Genomic DNA, 21,776 nt, shown 5'->3' with positions numbered 1-21,776 from the left:
ACCCTGTGTGGGGGTTCAGCCTTCTGCCAGTGCTCCACAGCTTCCCAGCCACTGCTCAGGGAGAGCAGCATCCACCGGAGCTCTGCAGAGTGCACGGGCCACGCTCTGTGCACACAGAGACCTGATGCATCCCCCCCAGTGCCACGTCTCTGTGTGCACAAATCAGCTCCACTGGCCCCATGCTGTGGAAAAGCTTCCTCCTGCTCCCTGCTCGCATTCAAGGAGCACTGTGCAGAACGAGGCTGCTACAGCTTGTTCATCTAAACACACACGCGCTGCTCGTGCAGTAGGAGGGCAGGCTGTGGCTCTCCGTGAGAGCTCATTGACACCGGAGGGACCATTGCAAAGAGGGACATCAGAAGCAGGCTTTTGCCCAGAACCCTGTCTCTCTGTGATCCCTGGCCTGCACTCACAGGTGGGGCAGCTCTGCCTGGGGGAAGAGGTATCTTTGAAGAAGAAAACGACTGTAGTTTAAAACCACTTCAGGCTTGGCCCACAAAAACACATAGGGATCACTCATGTGCCCTTCATGCAATGATCTGATCTTTGGGAGCCCTTGTTCTTCTAAGTGGCTTGCTTAAAGCCTCATAACAACTGAAATCAGTGCTGGAAGTAGGAGCTGTAACTCGGAGCAGTTTGATAAAACCGGAGATGCTCAGCACTGTGCTCCTGAGGCAGCGTCCCCCTGTGCTTTCTATCTGGATCTGTGGGCAGAGTTGCAAGAGACTGGCTGGGTAAGAAGGTGAAGCACAGGCTCTCCTTTGAACATCTGGAGATGAGGATACTTCCAGATGGCTGAATGAGCTTTCAAATGGAAGATTCACAGTCATGTTTGACTGATTATTTGCATCTTTCAAATGCTGCCTAGATAAGCAGTAAGTAAAAGAACAGTTAAGATTGAGGAGAAAGAGGGAAATGATGCCAGATGTGGAAAGGTCTGTTTAAACTTGACACTCTGTCACACTGGATGTGATTGCCAGCTGTAGGAACAGTGTGCTTGTGCTCAGGGGCCTCAAGGTAGCAGCACTGTTGTGTGTCTGAAGCAAGCGGACACCTGAGCACTTGCAGGCAGAGGACTTCTTGAAGAACATCTCTCCTGTCTTCTATGTTCATCACAGAGCCAGTTCTGCCCTCCCTTTTAGCATCACTTGCTGTGCAGCACAGTTATTTCCTAATCTAGCCAAGTCACTGGTGTTGAACCCAGCCTCATCACTATTAGTGTTTTTCAGTGTGATATTCTTTATGGAAGTTGTGCTTCGAAGCCACTCTCAAATTCCTGCTTTTCTTCTGCATATCCAGAAGATAACAGCACCTTTCCAAAGAGCAAACACCCTGAGTCATCCAGATGCAGCAGTTTGCACCCTGTTGTAGTGTGGTCCGTGTAAGTGATTTCTCATGTCAAGTTGTGGCCCCACTGCAGTCAGCAGGAGCATCAACTGGACAAGGATTTCCTCTCTAATGTAGTGAACTTGGTCCAGGGTAGTTAGACACTTGGCCTTTGCTAATGAAGGGGTGGTCCCCGATTCCTGACTCCTCGTTGTAATGAAGCCACTTAGAAACGTGCTGCAGAACCGTTCACTAAAGAGTTTTCCAAGCTTTGGGAAGGAAATCCGCTGAAGATGTCCAAGAGCTGGGGCTGGAGATGTGCCTCACGTGGCCTGGTTTCAGTAATGGATTGTCATTCCAAACACGACACTCCTTATTCCACTCCGTGGAGTCCAATTAACTGTCAGGAATGCACTGTTGAAGGGATGATGGATTATACCACAGGAAACATTAATGAAGCTCATTCCAAGCAGCCCACATGAAGACCACAGCTGATGCAACTGCCTGCGTGGAGAGCCCGTTCCTTTTGGTTTCCAAAGCCTCAAGCAGGGAGAACCTCATCCACCTGTCAATCCCACCCAATTAAGGGCCCATTAGATGCACCCTTTCCTTTCACTGTCATGATCAAGGTGATTTTTGGCTTTGCAAGTAGCTCTGGCTTTACCACAGAAGCAGAGACTGTGGAGAGTGAGCAATGATTATCTACAGCTCACTGTATGACTTCATTATTCCTGACCCGACAGTGCTGCCTACTAATAAGGTAGCCAAGGTGAGAGAATAAAGTGCTTGGCAATGCACGCTTCCTAGAAGGTGAGGACCTGCCTCCTGCTATGGAGCTGGGACAGAGGAACACCCAGAGCATGCCACCATGCACATCATCCGGTGGGTGCTGTGCCACACCGTGGCATCCAGCTCTGAAGCTGCCATTCTGATCCGAGCTGTCCTCTCCAGACCATGGCTGGAAGACACCTACCTCCAGTCTGGAAGTTGATGCTGGTGTCTCCTCCCTACCTCTGCGCACAAGTCTTGCAGGATCAGCTTTTCTCTGCCTCTCTTCCTACTGCATCATCAGTAGCAGAATGAGTACAGAGCTGGTAGTGCCCTGCTGTGCTGCCTCACACACACTGGGAAGCTGTTTGTTTCGAGGTCATACTGGAAAGCAGTCTTCCCAGTGGTGAGAGCTCCACAGCCCCAGACAGCCTCCAATGCCTGATCCTCTCAGAAAGGAAGTGCTGGAAAGAGGGCAGAGAGCATCCCTTCAACACTCACCACAACTTGTCTCTCCTGCTGGCCAGGGCTGTGCCATCTGCTGAACGGAGAAGAGCATTTCTCTCCAGCCATGCTCCAGCCTTCGGGTGCCAGTTCAGAGGCACCAGCAGTAAGTGTGACAGCATGCAATTAAGTGGGAGTGGAATGGGTACCAGTGTGAGCCCAGCGGGCAGGGGTCAACATAAGATGCTGGAAGAGTTCTTCTCACCTCATCCTGAGCAGATGGCATCAGATTAGTCCTCTTTTTGTAGCCTTTTAAGTAACGAAGCAGCACCCTGGCTAAAATAGCCCCATCTGGATCATATAATCCTAATCCTCCTCAGTGTTATGGGCACCATGGGCTGATGGTCACTGGCACAGAAATTGCGCAGCTGGAAGTCAACTCTGTTAAGTGCCTTCATTTCCACCCATGTTAAATCCAGAATTAGAAATCCTCCCTTCTGGCTGAAGATCTTTAACCAGAAACCTGAACTAGTGGATACCTCACTGCTGCCTTTTTCTACCATTAGCAGTTTTCAGTCACCAAATCGACAAGGGGTTGGAATAACAACAGGGAGCTGTACCCTAAATGTAGCTGAAATCCTATTTGCCAGACCTCAGAGCTGGCCTGGGGCTTGTAAGAGGCTGGGACAGTGAGTGAGTTGTTGACTGTTCTCTGTTTCTTCTCAATGGCTTGTCCAGCTACTGAGTTTAGTGTAGTGGGATGCCCTGGGGATTGAGAGTAGGGTTTGAGCCTTCCAGTTCCTCCACCCAGTCTCTGCAGGAGCAGCCTGGGAAAGGCTGTGAGTACCAAGATAGGAAGGTTTAAGGGTGATGCAGCTCAGTCTGAATAAAACTAGTGGGATTAAATGAAGCACAGAGAGGTTTACACGCACAGGAATTATATCCTATTAGACTAAAGGATAATCCCGAGAGAGGTGGCAGAATGTGGCAGACAGTTTAAACCACGTTGCTTAGACCAGCTTGTGAATGCTGCAAGATAAAAGGCAGGCAATACATGGATGAAAAATCCATAGTTCAGACATGATATGCCTCTTACTGTCCCTGGAATGCATGCGGAGAGAGAACAGTACAGAGGGAATACAGTAGCACAAGGGCCAGGCTCCTAGTTTGGCAGCTGATTATGTCAGTTAATTTAAGCCAGAGACACTGCAACACAAAAACCACTGCAGCAAAGAAAGGTCTTACCTGAACAAGTCATTTCCCATGTTCTTTATGACTGTATTTATCAGAGCATCTCTGAAACAAAGTTCACCTCTTTATATCTCATCATGAAGACTCGGTGCCTGCTGCACTGAGCACAATTAACTGAGGTCCTTTACAGAGAGTTACTTTCCCTCATGCATCATCCAGTTAATTATTTAATGGCATATAAATCCTCGTGGCTCACAAGGTCTGGGGCTGTGCTGCAACCACACTGCGAAGCTCTTTCATGTGTCTCTGCTCGCACAAGAGCAACTTCCACTTTGTTGGGAAGAAGGAGCTCTCTCTTTGAAATCTTGTTGTGGCAGCCATCAAAAGGTGTGATAGGAAATGTTTATTCACACTCGGATACCAGCTATTAAATGGAATGAAACATATGTGCTTCCCTGTTTGTTTGTTATTCCCCTGTTACACCCTAAAGACATTTTCCTGTCACTCTCCGGGTTGGGATTAGCTGTTGAATAGCACGTGTCTGTTTGATGGTGGGTGTTCGCTTCATTAGATAATAGCTCTCATTAAGGAAACATGACAAATTAATGAATTTGTAAAGAGACATCCTTTGTTAATGGTGCTTTGGGTTTAGTTGGTACCTTTCCAGGAGGAATCTTGGAACCAACTGCATTAGAGAATGATGCAGGTGTGTTTCCCACCTTGCACCTTTGGGATGACAGCTTTTTGTCTGTGCTTTGAGCAGCGAGTTTGGAGCTACCCCTGGGGACCTTCATCACTGAGTGCCACAGGAACTCACTGACTCTTCCATGGCCTTGGCTTTCATCTCAGCGTAAGTGCACTGACCCTTGCCTTGCAGGATCTTTCAAAGCACAGAAGAGCACCCATGGCCACTCTGAGTGTCTCTGAGATGGTTTCCTTCCAGCTGACACTGGCTTCTTCTTATCTATAGCCATTCTGTGAATGGGAATGAGTGCCCCTCTCCGTAGAATAGGAATTGCTGTTTCTCAAACCCTTACTCCAAAGGCTGGAAACAATCATTCTTCATTGTAGCCCAACCTTTCTAGCAGATACATTATCACGTGTCCATGGCAATCAGTTTAAAGTCTAGATGGATTTAACCACCGTGGCAAACGCAGTTGCAAACATCCTTTGTCTGCCACAGAAACAACGGGCAAACATCCACAGTTTTGTGTGAGGAGAATACCCTCTGCATTGAAACGGTGCCTGAAAACCTTTAGTTGCTACTCTGGGCCTTCACCAAAGAGTTAAATGTGTCGTGGAGATCTGTTGAGGCCACATTGTTCAGCTTTACATGATCTCCTCTGCTTTGGAGCTGCAGAGGTGCTTTAACACACGGGTGTTTTGGCAATGGCAATTGAAGATGAGCTGGGGAATCAGCCAAAAAGCACAAATGCCCACCAGATCAGGAGTCTGAATAGTGCCAGTGAGGGTGGAATAAGGAGAGCAACGGGGCTTGGAAGGGGCTGGCCCTGATTCTCCCCTGCCGTGTGCACAGCAGTATGTGAGTATTGCCCTGGGAAGGGTAGGTCCAGCCACACTGCCCCGTGTCAGTGCGTCTCCAAGTGCAGGGCTCAGCTCAGCACCATTTCTGCAGTGCCTTTTGCTACCGGAGCTGTCACAGCCTAAGGGGGAGCTCTGAAAACTGCTATTTAGGGACCGCTCTGCGTGCACGTCAGCTGGCATTTCTGTTCCCTTTGCTAACCCTGCTGCAGGGCCTCCAATGAGAGCAGGAGCTGTGTTTCTCCAGTGTTCACAACATCTATTCCCTTCTCCCTTCCCTCCCCGCCTAGAATGAGGGCTCTCTGCAGCAGTGGAAATCAGAAGGTGCTGGAGAAGGGTCTCACTTGTCTCAAGGGTCTCACTCAGGGCCAAACTTGGAAGAGGCAGTGAGAATCCAGGAAGGCAATCAGGATTTTCTTCTAGATCATTTGACAAAACACACAGGTATGCCTGCACAAAATGATGGGGAGAAGCATCCTTCACGGCCTGTTGGAAGACAAAGATGCTACCTGTGAATCACAGCATCTCTGGAAGCTGTGAGGTTGTGCTGGGTGGGGGGGCAATGTGCCCTCTGCTCACACTCCTTCCTGTTTGGCTTTACCCACTCTGACAGGAAGCATCTTTGGCAGGGTGGATGTGCAGGGGGATTTGGTAAGGCTCTGCAGGCAAATGGAACCCTTCTCCTTGCACTGAACATGCTAAGCAAATCTCTTGTGCTCTTCGCCCCTTGCTTTAACCCTTGCTCAGGAAGCTGCGAGGCAGCGGTTGCCAAACCAGCACTGGTTTCAGAACAGAACATTTTCCAGGGCATGCTTTTAATACAAACCCACTGCTAAGGGCCCCTGAGACAAAAGAGATCAAAGAAACAGCTTGGCTGATACAAAGGCAGTTGAAGACATCCATAGCAAAATGAATATGAACAGAAATTAGCAAGGAGAAGGAGGACTACACTGATGTAGCTGCGCATGTTTAGTCATTATTCCTAAAAGGAAATAACCCTTTCTCACCTGCTGCTTCCTGTTTCAGCCCCAGCTAGCAGGTTCCCTTTGGTTTCCTCTCCTCAAGGGCTGGAACTGAAAGAAAGAGGAGAATGAACTAACCAGCTCCATTTGGAAATGAGTTGTAGCTTTGCAGGTTGCCACACTCACACCCTGGCTGCTCAGGACATAAAGCTTATGCCTCTGTAAGGGAGAAGGAACTGGGGGGCCAGGCCAGCAGAACCCCTTCCAATGCATTCCAATGCTTCCTAAAGGAAGTGTCTGAAAGCTTCCATTTAGATCCTGTCAGGCAGTTTCTGGGTGTTAATTATGGAAAACATATTTATGGGGAGACCAGACCTGCGGATGCCTCCAGGAGTGTTTTGTAACACATCCTACTTGGGAATCCTTCTTTTGCATTGGTTTTTCTGGGCTCTGTTTTTCACTTCCTTTAAGGATATTACCATGAACAGAAAGCTATTTCTCTCCTAAAAGTTTTCCTGCCATAACTTCTCCATTCTCTCTGCTTCTTAGTGCAGGAGAGGAGACACAGGCAGTAAGTCATAAACTCTAGTTAGAAATATATAGACTATGGACATGTAGCAAAAAGGAGACATCTGAACCTTTCCTTCTCTTCTGATTTCTGGGGCTAGACACGCGTTTTGCTATGAACCCATATTTTCCTTGTGAACTAATACTGATTTCTGTCTAAATAATACTGTGTAATATGCCATCAAAGGACCCCTGGGTTTGACTCACCCATGGGAAGTCCAACAGAGCACAAAACTTAGCTTGATATGATTAAAACTGAGATTAGGGAAACACTCCAAAAGAAAAGGGGATGGCAAATGGATGTGAGCAAGGCTCAAATAGATCCAATACAACTCTTCTAGGCTGGCTTTTGCCCGGGAAAGGTGGATGAACAACGTGACTCTCCTGAATGCCTCGAAGGACATCAGAAACATGGTTCAGTATTACCTCAGAGGAAGCACCTCCTCTTCCATAAGCACAGGTTCCTTCAGCATCACGTTGCACTGCAGATGGCATGGATCTGGGTCCACATGAGCAACGCAACCAGCTGAATCACAGAGACAACTTGATATATCATCATTTGGCTTTTATTTAATACACAATAACATTGCACAGTGGTACGTATGAGTCACTTCAGTCTAATTGTTATTCCCTTCATCTCTGCAATCACAGTGGGTGAACAGTGGTACTTCATTTCCCAAGTGATGTGGCTTACATGGACAGCACGTTTTCTTTCTACCTTGTGCGTTTCTCATAGCAATCCTGTGTAAATCATAGCAGAGGATTCTGAAGCATTGTAACTCATCACAATATTCAGGATTTCCCCTTCAGCTCTTTGGTGACTGATTATCACCAACCTGCTTTGCTAGGTGACATCTTCAGCCAGGAGCTGAGGAGCCAGTGTCCAGCTCTTCTTTTAGTAGATGTATGCTCGTAAATGCATTGTGCCATCAGATTTACAGCTTCTCCAGACATTGTCCTGGGGTTTTTCCACTTTGAATGGTAAATATGTAACATCTATCCTGTAGATATCCTGGGGTCAGTTCTAGGAGTTGCCGGAGCCAGGAGCTGTGTTTCCTCGTCACTGAATGGGACAGTGTCTTTCCAGCAGCAGAGCTCTAGAGATGCATCGCATGCAGATCTAGGAGAGGAGAGTTCACTGATAAACTGAGTTTCTGCACTCCCTCTTCAAGCTACAACCCCTTTAATTCCAGGCCTGGACCATTTCTCAGTAGTTCTCACTTCCCAGCACAGTTTGGCTAATAGAAGCTGTATTGATGGACCCATCTACCCGAGCAAAGAAAAAACCAAAGCTCATGGATTGAAAATGAATGGAGTGTTTACCTGTACATCATTTTAATGGATGGGGAAATTCGTTCTCATGATAGAGCCATAAATGTCACTTTCTGTCTGCCACAGCAAAATACTCGCGTAACAAATAGCATGCTGCATTCATACCCAACAAGAGGACGTTCAGAGCAGCTTGACTTGCATCACACACACTAAGAAAGGCTCAACCTGGGTTTTTTATTCATTCCATTGGCTCAGGGATCAGCAGAAACACATGAGTGGAGGTACAGCAACAGGGAAGATGAATGATAGGAGGACAAATCAACCAGTCTGGCTTCCCAGAAACGACTCTCTTTGTCGAGCTTGGGTTTATTCCAGGTGCTATGGTAGGAAACAGGTCCTTTTATCTTTACCTAGAGCTCCCTCTTGCATTACACACAACCCACTGGCAGGTTGCTCAACTCCAAGAAAACTCTGGGGCTGAGCAGTGGAAACAGAGATTCACAGCTCTGGCATCCCAGTGCCCAGGAAGGGGATGAAATCAGAGCCCTCAGGCTGACATAGGTGTGCGCAGAAGAAGGAACGCAGCACTTTGTTTCTTCCTATATCTGCAAATCATCCCCTAGACTGCCCCATCCTCTGCCAATGGTCTGTTATGCCTTTGGGCTTGTCTTTCCTGGATCTACACTTTGAAAGGGAAGGCTCCCTGCTATTAAAGCTCCCTTTCCAAGACCAGCTCAGCTCTGCCACGTGGTTAAGCTGGGCCTGGCTGGGCTGTTTGCTAATGAGAGTTTTCTGTGTTAGAGAAATGTTTGTTCATTTGCATCTTCCAATATAAATATCTCCTGGATACCGGAGCTGAAAGCTCCAAACCCTTTCATAGGGAATGCAGCACGGTTTTCCTCTGCTTGCCAATTGCCCTGCTCCATGGCCAGCTGGCCCTGCAGCATCTGAAGGGCAGTGCTGGTTTGGATGGAGTCGTATCTTCAAGCCTCAAACAGAAAGCCAAGAGCATCCTTTAGGCTCTTGAGCACTGTCATCGCATCAGGACACGTGGCAATTGCCAGGCCCTCAATGCAGATGAGATCTGAAGGGTTCAGCTGCTGCTGCTATTTCCTCTTGCTGAGCTGGGGTGTAAATGCGTTTAAGGCAAACACCCTTGCTCCACTCTGATGGCCTCTCCAGCTTTTTATGTGGGGAGAGTGGTAATTCCATAGTGCTATCTCAAGAAAGCTGGTTCTCGGCGTTCAAGTGCTTTGAATCGTGAAGAGAAAGGGAAAATATAATCTTCTTATATTATCATGAAAGGCATCAACTAATCCTGCTGCAAAAGGTGTGATTTGCTGATGGGAAGGAACAAATTTCTGCTGCATGAGAATACATATCACCAACTAATGAGCACTTCTTCCCTGGTTCCTTGAGTGCTTATCTGTGTCTGATAAATTCCATATCCCTGCCTAGTTAATGCAGAATCCCACATAGCATATGCTACATCCCTTGCTCTAAATATTTGCTTTCTCTCACCGCTCTATCAATTCAGCCTGTGTAAGCCCAACAAAGTGGTGGTGCTGGCTAAGAGATGTGCTGCAGATCAGGCAAGAGGGGCCATGGCCCGGTTGGCTCAGCATCACTCCATCAGGGGTCACCCATGCCTTAGGCAAATCACTGCACCTCTTTCAGCTTCATGTTATACCCACAAGGAAAAGAAATGCCAGTATATCCAGCTTTGCCCTACTCCTGTTAAAACAGAGAAGATCTGGGAAGAGGCATCTAAGCATGTGTGTTGGTTGGATTTACCTTGCTGCTGTCTCTTTACAACAGCTCCATCCACAGACGTGTGTCAAACTGGCTCTGTGATAGCATGCGCTGCTTCCCTTTCCTCATAGTCCAGAGCTTTGTATAGAGATCAGCCATTCCCTGGCCCTTGAGTTCTGCAGTGGCCTCAGAAAGTGTTCCATGGTATGGATGCACTTTGCATAAGGGAAAAAAAACTGGGCTAAAATGTTGGGGAATGGCTAAAATGGGATTAATAGCAGTGGAGTTCAGTGCAGGTTGTGCCTGTGGAGTGTGTGGGCTGGGGACAGGAACAGGATTCGGTGGCAGGGAAAGGAGGCTTCACAAATAGAAAGGACTTGCTTAGAAGGCTGGAGGAGTTGAAGCATCTAACACACGAATGAGAACTATACCATTAAGAGGCTCACAGGGAGCAGCAGATCTGTGCAATAGCTTGGACCTGTGGGTTGACCATCACCAAGTGCTAAGGTCCAGCCAGCTCCTGGCATTGCTGTCAGCACGCTTGAGTCTCACAGCCAGCTGGCAGCAGAGGGGGAGTTTCTTCTTGCAACATTTCTTCTCTGCCAGTGCATTGATGGATTGCAGCACTGTTCAAAAAAGGAACTAAATCCTCTGGGATTTCCCATTTCTTATCTTTGCTTTTCGGTTGTTGTTTCCTTAATGACCTGCTTTTAGTTAATGAAACATCCTGTTTCTTGGGAAAGAAAAGAATAGACCCTGATTTGCAGCCAAATCTCTACGTGTCTGCCAGCGCCTGGCAGCATCATACCCTGTTCAAGTTTGTGTGCGCATCTGGGTGCAGGAAGGTGGGTGCAGAACCAGGATCTGAGACTCTTCACTTCTCCTGCCTTTCTCGTGTGTGATCTGGAGTTTGAATCTGGGTGGACACGTCAGGAACTGAAGCAGGAACACACAGAAAGGAAATCCAGCATTCTGTGGCTTGGGCTCCATACCTTCTGTGGGTTTGATATAGATGACTTGTATAATCCTGGCTGCAAAGTGGGCATCAGTTGTGATTTCAAAAGCAAACATCCTTTGTGGGGGGTTTAAAAGCTTTTTTAATCCCCTAAGTGGGATAAACAAGGGGAAGGATGCCTTTGAATAGCAACTCTGCCTTGGAAACATGTTTAAGATCCCTTTAAGTATAAGCTACAGCATACTTCTAGAGAGTGTGAGCTGCTATTAAGCATCTAGCAGTGGTGGTTTATGAAGGGGAAACATTTTTAATGCCAAAGTAGTGCTATTTTAAAACAAGTTGCTTTTATAGAACGAATGAGGTGGCTCTATTGAAAAGGAACGTCTGGGAGGGACGACTGTGGCTGTATTTCTGTCCAACAGTAGGAGGTAAATCTGCCTGGTTTCCCCCATCCCTGTTTTGGGAAGCAGCGGCTGGCTGTGATCATTTGGGTTTGTGTGGAGGCAGCTGAGGCTCTGTCTGCACACAGATGCTCTGCAGTGGTACCTGAAGGGGAGATTCAGGTTGGATATAAAGCAGTTCTTCCCTGCGAGGGGAGCCAGAGGTGTGCTTTTGCTCCAGGGAAGCAGCATCCGTGCGGCTCCACGAGAGGCTTGGCACGTCAACACTGTAATTCAGTTAAGTGGGAAGAGAAGGCAAACTCATCATAATAGCTCCAAATGAGAACCCCAACCCCAACAACCACCCGAGAACAACAAATAACAGCTGCTTGCTGCAGCAGCACCAGCGGCCCATTTTCCTGCTCATAAAAGGCAGCAGTGATGTGTGGCTGTGAGCGCGCCGCAGCTGCAGCATCCCTCCGGCTCCAACCCGGTCTCCAGAACAATGTGAGAGATTGTATCTGCATAAGCAGAAGAATACAGGAACCAAACCAAGCCACACTGCTAAGGGGCATTAAAGCCAGAGCGCTGGCTTGCAGTCATGTCACGGGTTCTTCTCCCTGCCCCAGTGCCTTCTTGTTTCATCAAACACTACAAGAGTCACACAGGATCTCTTTCCCCCCCCGCATCTCCAGTCTCTAGCACTGCACAGGGTGTGAAGAACTCAGCTCTCCATCCAAATTAAGAGCATGGTTATGGAGAGCAACTGGTTGCAGATGGAGCATGCTTCAGGTTAAGTTGCTATAATTGCTGGAGTTGAAAGGCAAAGGCAAATCCCAGCTCCTAGTGTTTGCTTTGTCTTTAATCATGCCTTTACAAAGTCACTCTTGTGGCTCCCTGGGGTTTAGCTGCCTGGTTTTGCATACCTAAGAGAGGCGAAGCTGCTTTCTCCCTTCCCTCTCCATTACTTGCCTGTTCCTTTGTGCCAGGTTCAGCTTCAGTTCGGAGCATTCTCTGGGCTGTGCTGATAATTACATTTATTCCTCTGAGATGCTTTCCATTGGGTTTGCAAACAGGAGATCCTGCTGTCCCTGGCCCTCGGATGGCTCTGGAACAAGAAGAGTGTGTCAGTCTCAAAGAGAGCTCAAAGAGAATGTTACTTGTGTTACCCAGAGGGACCCGCAGAGCCCTGTATGTCCATAGGCTTTGGAAACACAGACAGAGAAAAGACTTCATCCCACTACTGGGGCCTGTGCTGTAAGGTCGCCCTTATTAGAAACCAGGATCAGGGTGGGAGACGTTGCAACTGTCCCAAGAACAGGAATAAAGCTGCTTGCGAGCGTGCATCTCACTGACTGACAGTGCCTAAACCTCGATCCATTGCCATAGGACAGTCAGAGTTCTCTGATTCCACTGCTCACCGGGTGACCTGGGCACTACAGACTTGCATATGTAGCTTTCCTTTCACTGTTTAACAATGCAACAGGCATCTACCACACCATTTGTTCTCCCCAGCCCTGAGGAAGGAGCATCTGAGGACTGGAAGTAGTATAAATTCTGCTGTACTTCAGATAGAGAAACACACCTTGTGTCTGGCATTCAGTGCTTAACACCCTGATCCCTTCCCTCCCTGCAGACAGAGATGCTCCTTGGGTGCATGATTCAAGTTAATGATTGAGCATCTTTCCCATCTAAAGGAGCTGGTGCAGCATTCCCTCTGGGATTAGCACAGATGACCTCATGTCTGGAAGAGCACAGTGCCTCCAGCAGGAGCAAAGGCACTTTCTGGATGTTCTGAGATTTGCTTTTCAGTGGTGCGGTACTGAGCATCCTCAGACAAAGTTGTCCAGGTTCCAAGGGATCAGGAGAGCCTCAGTTGCCTGCTCTGGGTATAGAGCAATTAAACTGACATACTGTGTTCCTTTCAGATGTGCAGCTAAAGCAGGGAAATACCTCTCTGGAACGCTCATTTAATCTCCTTGCCCACATTACAGTAAACTCCTAGAGTAGACAAAAGGTCTCTTGCAGTGTGAGCTGGGAAGGGACCTGCACCCTTCTGCTCACAACACAAGGACAGTCATTGCTCTTCCCTGTCAGAAGCTCCAATTCCTACTTCAGGAGGTAATTCCAGTGCCAATTAGTGCTCCTTGCAGATGGAATTAGAGTCTGTGTGATCATTTGGAAAATACAATCAGTATACTCCAATTTGTACGTGTCCCATCTCTCCAATAATGAAGAATTCCTCCTCCTGCATGAATACAAATAATGAGCTGTTAGCCATGAGATTAGGGAGCCTGTCAGGAACAGCAGCCCCAAGATGGGATGTGCTACATGTGAACACCAGCAAGTGTTCACCTCCAGAGCTAGGAGGATAAATAGGTGATGTACAACCTCATTCTTGTCGTGTTGTACCAAACTGCTCACTGCTTCCTGCATCCCTTGCTGTTTGTTTCCAGAAGGACCACTTGGCACACAGGTTCTTCTTTGGGTCGTATGAGAAGATAAAAGATGGATTTAAGGTCTCCATGGTACTTGTAATACTTTCAACCTTCCTCCTATTTAGAGGCAGGGCTGAGGAATCCTGGCTGTGCCAGAGAAAGGCCATTCCCAGTTAAAGGCTCCCTTTAATCCCTATGATGCCTACTGGAAAAGGTGGCTGCTTTATCAGGGGCTTCTGGGGCTGGAGTCAGGATGCAGAGCTCACCCCTGTGCTGAATCCAGGTAGGAGATTCCTACGGCATGCAGATGTTTAAGCATATGTATCCTATCACTGGGGCCAGCTTTAATGCTGTGGGAAATGTAGGAGATGGTAAAACCTGCATTATCTGGGATTTAGGATGTTTGCTTTGCAGAACAAGGGATTAGAGAACAGAAAGCTGAAATGACCATCTGTCTGCAGAAAAGGGATCCTGTGAATTACAATTTCCATGGTCATCTTCCCTAATCTCCTTGACTTTATTCGATACCTTCTCCGAGAGCTGATGTCCTTGCGCCCCGAACAGGAACACAGTTCACTTTCCACACATGGAGCAGTTTTCTTCTTCTTCCATCTTTCTACAAGGAGTTGCAAGGTACCCGTAGGAAGCATTTACTTATCTGCTGCTCTTGGAGTTTCCCAGTGTTTGCAGCCATGTGCAATCATCATCCTTCCAGCACCTTCTAGCTCAAAGAACGACAGCTCTGAGTGTGCATGATGTGTATTGCTCCTACATGCAGTGGTGCAAGGCAGTTGCTCCTGGGTGGAACAACCCATGCTGCTGACCTGTATCACTGCTCAATACCTCAGCTCAGGAAGTAAGCAGCAATCCTGTTGAGCTTATGTACTCTGTCGTTTTTTGCGGTGTGACTGTGGATCTAATGCTATTTGGTGTTTCTCTGTAGAGCTTCTGGTCCTGAAACACAGGAAGCTGAAGCTTTTGCTTGGAAATAAGCTCCTAGAGCTGGTGGCTATAGGAAGCAATGCAGCAGTGTGTTACAAGCGCAGGCTGTGGAGCCCCAGTCCAGAGAGCTGAAAGCCCCAAGCTTATTAATTTTAAATCTCATTATTTTTAAGAGCAAATTCTATTTCCCTTTAAAACAGCAGAGGCGTAATACCTGCAAAGAGCCCGCAGAGCCTTGGTGCTTCAGATAGAGATGCTGACACACACATGCTTAGAGTCGGTATGAATAAAGTTCTTTCTTTGCTTTTGCACCGTTCCTTGCTCTCATCCTTTGTGGGTGGCATTTGATGGTGACAGAGATCCTGCCTGCGCAAGCTTGACTCTGGGTATCTTCAGCAAGGAAAAGAGGTTGCTGAGCCCTGCTCAGCGCTGGTGAGATGGGTTGGGGTTGTGAGACACACAAAATAGATGGGGGAAAAGAACCACATGAGCATTGAGGGTGCTGCTGCAGGACACTGGCCTGGGACAAAGAGTGGCAGGTAGGAGCATGCAGCGTGGAGCTGGGTCCTTCCTCTCTCCGTACAAGCTGATGTGTTGCACACACAGACTTCCCCTTCTCAGGACCAGCAGCTCCTGAGCTGTTACCATAGTAGAAAGGAAGAACAGAGGGAAAACTTCTCTGTTGGCTGCTGCTGCTTCAGCTGCAGCCTGATCCAGTGTGATGTTTGAACCGGGGGAGAGCTAAAAGATGCAGGGCAACAGAGTTGTTTCTCGTGGACGTTTAGAGAGCAATCATCTACAAATATCAGTTAATATTTTACTTCAGTTGCATGAGACATTTCAGTGCCCTTGGAATCACTGTGCTGAGTTGGGATGAGGGATTCAATCAGGGAAGTGTGAAGCAGAGGGATTTTAGGCTGCTTTAAGTGCAAATGTCTGTGCGAACCTGAACATGGAGCTGCTACAGACTATTCCATTATTCATATAGTGGATGTCTTGCTCCGAGCATGGAGAGGAAAGGACAGAAGAGGAGAGGAGAGGACAGGAGAAGCCTCTATGTTCAATGCCTTATGCTGGCACTGAACAGCTACAGGGATGAGAAAGCAGGTCAGCATCGAGCACAGCGTTAAACTGGGCATGGGCAGACCCAGGTTTAGGCAGTTCTAGGCACACTTTGGGCCAGTTTGAAAGCATCCTCTGTGCAAATGGAAGCCCCCATGCAGGGTGCAGATCCCGTTCCTGTCTCTGCCTGTGGGAGAGAGCACTGCAGCAGCTGTGCCAAAGGCTTTGAGATTCAGCAACAAAGGGGTTATTTAGCAGGGAGACGGTTGTTGTTTTCCTCCTGGTGCTCAGCCCCTTGGCAGAGGGTGCTGCTGGGGGTCAGTGCCACGCACAGCCCACACGTCCGCAGGCAGAGATGCTCCATGTGCTGGAGGCAGCCCAGCTTGCAAGGCTCAGGTCTGTGTTCCTGCAGGAGGAGAGCACGGCTGCGCTCTGTGCTCATGTCCCAGTGCCTTTTGCTGCCGGTGTTGCCAGTGTGTGCTGCGGGTAAGATTGCTTTAGCTGCCAGAACAACCTTTGGTTTGCTTTGTGCTTCCAGCTTCTTCCTCCTGCCCAAGTGCCTGAGCTGCAAGCGTTGCTCTGAGGAGCATGAGATGGTCAAAAGAGAGGCCCTGTCCTCACCTGCCAGCTCACCCTGGCTGGTGCTGCATGTGTTTTCCTGTGTGCGATGGCTGGAGCAGCAATGAGGGCTGCACAGGTGGTGTTGCTCGAAGCTCCATAGAGAATCAAAGCCTGATTCCTGTCTTTAGCTGGGAATTAGTCTGGCGAGTGACTCACTGCTGCCAGAATAGCTGATGCTGCCTGCAGGATTATCCCAGCCACTGCAGCCTGGACTCACGCTGGTGTTGCTACTCAAGTGACACTTGGCCTTGTTTAAAACCTTCTTTGCTGCTTACCAAGCTGGTGAGTTGGTCAACGCGAGAGGGAGGATCCATTGGGGAGCATCAGAGATCTTTCATGGCATTGCCACAATGCCAGAGCTCAACCCGGCCCTGCTTGTGGCATCATCTCTTCCCAGGAGAGGTCAAACACCATGAGCTCTGCGTCTGCTGTCTGTGGGAGATGAATGGTGCTGTTCCAATGGAGCCTATGGCTCAGAAACAATGACCTGGTGAGAGGCACACCAAAACAGAGCACGGAAAGGTCATGGTAACAGTTACAGGAGAGTAATAAAAGTGCTTAAGTTTTCACAGCAGCTTATTCCTTGGTGAGGGTGGAGATATCCCATTTTGGAGAGGAGCAGAGGTCACTCTATAGAAGGATGATGAGCATATTTGATGTGGCAGGTGATGGATTCCCTGACTCCAGCCGGGTGAGTGTCCTTTCTGTCTGTGTGCAGGGCTGTGCAGGAGCAGGCATCAGCACAGGTGATGGAGAAGCCTTTCAGCTTCCTTAGTGTGAAGATGCTCATCTTCTGTGGCTTCAGCATCTAATTCTGCTGCTGAGATGCCTCTGGTGCCTGAATCTAGTAGGTGCCAGCCCTCAGCACCCTCACAGGGAAGAACTTCCTTATCTCCAACCTGAACTTGCCCTGTTCCAGTTTGAACCCATCACCCCTTGTCCTATCCCTACAGTCCCTGATGCAGAGCCCCTCTCCAGCATCCTTGTAGCCCCCTTCAGACACTGGAAGCTGCTCTGAGGTCTCCCCGCAGCTTCTCTTCTCCAGGCTGAACAGCCCCAATGTTCTCAGCCTGGCTCCATATGGGAAGTGCTCCAGCCCCTGAGCATCCTCGTGGCCTCCTCCGGACTTGCTCCCACAGCTCCATGTCCTTCATCCGGGAAGCTGTGGGGACGCTGCCCTTGCTGAGCTGGAGGGACTGGCGTAACCTGCTGTTAACCCCAGCCTGCTTTGCTTAGTTCTCCGGCTCTATCAGCCCAGGTTGGCTGTCAGTGGCGCTGGGACTGTGTTTAGCAGCAGCTTTGCCTTTGTTGCCAAAGCTGCGAGGAGGCTTGGAAGAGCTGGAGTGTAATCACAGCGTGCTCAGACAAAGGTGTTTGGTGAGGAGCTGCAGTGTTGCTGAATCCACAAGGGGCACAATTAACTGATAAGAGTAAACTAATTGTTATTCAGATTAAATTAGGGCACAGGTGATTTGGAAAATCTATAGACACTCCCATATGCTTTGCCATTTTGCATTGCAGATTATGGTTTTATAAGGCCCTTCTGGGATTCAGATTATAGAGGCAGAGCGTGGAGCTGTGGCTAAACTGAACATACTCCTTCCTGATTAACTACATGATAAAACCAGAAACATGCACAGCAGAGGATTTATCGCTCTGGTTGCATCCTCATTTTTCCTTCCTAGGCATGAACACAACGGCTCTTCACAGATCCAATTGATGCTGGTTGGGAAACCCAGGCAAGGTGACGTGATTCCCGCATCCTAGTTCAGAGATGGAGATTAGTAGCAGGGAATGGGCATCTGGCAAGGACACGACTGCCACAGCTGAGATTTGCTGCAGCTTCTTTTGTGCTGTGTTATCATGAATACCTGCAGGCAAGAGGCAGCAGGACCATGCCGACCTGTGGGGTGAGGTGAGGCTTGCTTTGCTTTTGGGGCATTCTGCAGCAGGCTCTGCTGGTTTGAAACATCTGAAATGAGCAGGACAGGGCAAAAGAGCCTCGATAGCTTGTGTGATCCTGGCTCTCTCTGTAAGGTCCAAAGCTGCCTGGTGAAGCAGTGGTAGGAAACATGGGGACAGCAGGGTTGGAAATGGGGCAGAGCACGTGTGAACAGCACAGCGGGAGGATAAAGGCAGAGAGAAATGGAGGTCTTTGGCTTGGACGTGCTGGGGAGTCTCCTGAGCCCTGAAATCCAAAAAGGCCTGTGCTTCTGTAGTGGGGTTGTCTCAACACACTGAGAGACCCAGCATTAACCCCTGCATGGTTCTGCTTCCTCTCCTCTCTTCTGGCCTCAAGTGACGGCATCCAGAGCCAAGACAAGAGTTTCTGACCTCTGTGACGGAGGGTTTGGAACCAGAGCTTGGTTACAAAGCCATGCAGGGAGAGCTGGATCGCTGCTGCTGCTTGTTTGCTAAGAGGGTGCTTCCCAGTGAATTGCAATCGCTCAGGGAACACTTGGGATGCGTGTGATTTAGCACTGTCTGCCTTGTGCCGGTCTCTGATCAGTCTCTGCCTTGGAGTCCGGCCAGGGCATCGATCGGAGCAGGGCTGTAGCTGGACAAGGAGGTGAGGGGTTATTGAATCACTGCTGCCAGCTCCCAGCAGTGTGCTAAAGCATCCCCTGTTCGGTGTTCCCCTGGGTGAGGTTACCTGCGCTGGGTCTTTAGCCCGTGAAGAGCTCCTGCCAAGGTGTTAAGAAGCATCACTGCACTGCTGCCAGGGAAGAGAGGATCTCCCTGCCCCGGCTCCAAGGGAAAGATGGGCTGTACTCAGGGAGTGCTTTTCCTCCAAAGGTCCTTTTGGACATCATCGTGTCAAGTGGAGCTGCACAAGGTGGAGCTGAGGGATGAGGAAGCATCTCTGATGGCTTGTGTCGGTGAAGCCCATGAGATGGACTCATTGAGCGGATCATAAAGAGAATTCGGGTGGGATCTTTGTGACCAGTACGTACATGTAGGAGCAAGGATCCGTGCCAGAGGGTGGCATGGACCATGGTGCTTAAAGGGAGCACCAGGGCTGAGAGGTTTTGTTGCACTGAGAGCTATCATGGGTGTAGTTTGAGTTGTGGTTACACGCTCAGCCTCCTGTGGGAAGAACGGGAATTGTCTTAGTTTGGCAAAGGGGACAGACTTGGAGGGGCTTTTCTCCGTGGCCTCTCCCAGTGCACTGGGGCTATCTGGGAAATGGGATCTCAGATGAGGCTCTCCCTACCTAGTGCTCAGCTTGGCTCTGACATAAACTGGCCCATCTCCTCCCTCACCCTGTTCCTGTGGATAGCTGTGCTCCCTGCCAGCCCTGTGCACATGGAAGCACACCTCCATGGTGAGCCCTCGTGCTCTGCCCTTGCCTGCGCTGCCTCAGCATGAGCTGGAGACTCTCGTGTTCCTGCCTGGCTGCAGCGTGATTCCAGGCAGGGATCATCCTGGCAGTGCCAGATGGTGGGAAGAGGGGGAAAGGAGCTGCAGCTCTGCCTCCTCCTGGTAACACAGCCTGGGGGCTCTGCTGCTGTGGGGCTGGGATGGAGAGCCTGGGATGGGGAGATGGAGCGTGGGCAAGGAGCAGGCTTGAGGCAGGCTAGGTCAGGTTCCCCCACGTCCCCACACGTGCGGCAGTATCCCTGACAGGGGCACAGCATTCGTGGTTAAAAACGGCGTTTCAGGTGCTGGATGTGCGCTGCGCTCTCCAGAAGAGCACCCACGGGTGCGTGTGCCTGCGCCTGGGGCTTTGCTTTCCATTTACAGTGGGTTGTCGTGTTTGTGTGTTTTACTCGGGGTGGTTTGTGCTACAATAAGGAGAGGGAGGGATAGGCAAACGCTGCTCTGTTTGCGTACACTGCTGTCAACAGCGAGGCTGCTGCTTCGCAGGCGCATCCTCTGGGAAGCACGCTGGATTCCAGGCATACAACACCCTTCCCTTCCCACCTTCATCCCAGATCCTTCGGCTGCATTGCCCGAGCCTCTCCTCCATCCCTCTCTGCTGGCACACGGCCCTGGGGCATGTGGCCCACTCCATCCCCCCCGGCATTGCTAACACGTGGCTACGCGAAGGGAAGTGCCAGAGCAGCGGCTCTGCAGCAGTGTTCCGGGGGAGGCAGGCTGTGGTGTGCAGCCGGGGAGGGACACAGCACTGCCTCCCTCTGTCTGTGTCCCTCCAGAGCCTCTGATGCTTTCCCCAACACCTTTCACCTTTGTGAGCCTCCAGAGACGCTGATGAGGAGCTGAGCCTCGAGTGTTACTGCTCACCCGTCGTGTTTCCGCATCTCACAGGTGTAGCACATCCCCTTGCCCTCCTCCCTGAGTCTGGATGGGCTCAGGTTCTATGGCAAGAACATCCTTAAGTCTCTTCTCCCTTGTTTTCTCACCCAGCCCTGAAGTAGACAAAGAAGAGGCCCTTTCTTTTCTCCTCAAGGGACAGTTCCTTCCTATTCATCTCCTCCACAACAGCAGGTAGCCTGGGACATACTGGAGAAGCGCTTGGTCTGAACCCCCCCTTCTGATGCAAGTGGGCATTGTGGATTTTTAACAGGCAGGGGGTTCAGTGAAACCTTTAATACTAGCTCAATTGGCACGACATTCCCAGGCTTTGGAGCTGAGCTCTCCCTCTGTGCCTCGCAGGAAATGAGACCAAGGACAAAAAGGCCACATTCCCTTTGATTGCAAGAACTGCCTTGCTCTGCAGCAGGAGCTGGCCTGGCTGTGCAGGAAGGATTCTGGCTTGGCAGCTGATGCTCGTCCATCCACAGGCTTGTAAAGCAGCTCCTTCAAGCATCGCCCTCTGTGGATGGAGGCATCATCTCCCTGGTTTGTGCAGTGCAGACCTGAAGCAGTGGCTTGGAGCCACACGTGGGGTCCCCCAGCTTGCTGCACTTGAGGAGGGAAGAGCAATGGGAGCTGCTGGCCCTGGCAACGATGGGAATCACTGTGGAATATCCCTGAGAAGGCTCCCCAGCGGGGACCTCAGCTCCTCGCGTGCTGAAGCTTTCCACAGTAACTGGAAGGTTGTGGTTTTCCTTTGCTGTTCCTTTTTTTGGGTAAAGCATAAGTAAACGTGTGTATACCTACAGGTTACCATGGCACTGTAACCTTACCCGATCTGGAAGAGAGGGAGTAACAGGGGAGTAGCTGTGGATCTGTGCATGTCCTCTGTGGAACACGTAGGCAGAAGGAGATGGTGGGACGCGGAGGGGCTGATGGGGTTGGAAGGCAGCAGGAGCAGGACAGCTGAAAGGTAACTCACCCCCATCGCCAGCACTGACTTTTGGCTCCTGTTAGACTGTCCAGATGTGAGTGTGGCCTTCAGAGACACAGGGACTGTAGTGCTGAGGCAGCCTGGAGAGCTGTGCTGTGAGCATGAGGCAGCCCTGCCTGCGTTAACCACTGATGGGCAGTACCAGGAGGCGAGCTCTTTCCCGCATCCTCCAAGTGGTCCCTCTGAAGGAGGGGATACACAAGGTCCTGCTGCACTGTCAGAGGTCCAGGGGTCCTGTCTGCAATTGTCCCCAGTTGAGGGACAGCCCTCGGCACATCCAGAGCCTCCTTCTCATGGGGGAAT

General features: G+C 49.8%; 1 protein-coding gene across 1 annotated transcript in view; it reads right to left on the bottom strand.

Annotated features, from left to right (window-relative positions):
* LOC133262183 (isobutyryl-CoA dehydrogenase, mitochondrial-like) overlaps positions 1-21,776 on the bottom strand; it is an 81,958-nt gene that overhangs the window by 9,710 nt on the left and 50,472 nt on the right. The gene's annotated exons all lie outside the window — the stretch shown is intronic.

Source organism: Pezoporus flaviventris, unplaced genomic scaffold (genome assembly GCF_033815535.1).
Source record: "Pezoporus flaviventris isolate CSIRO_AGI_PZ_B2104156 unplaced genomic scaffold, CSIRO_AGI_Pfla_v1 ptg000191l, whole genome shotgun sequence".
Classification (NCBI taxonomy): domain Eukaryota; kingdom Metazoa; phylum Chordata; class Aves; order Psittaciformes; family Psittacidae; genus Pezoporus; species Pezoporus flaviventris.
This window is presented reverse-complemented; position numbering and strand designations above follow the sequence as displayed.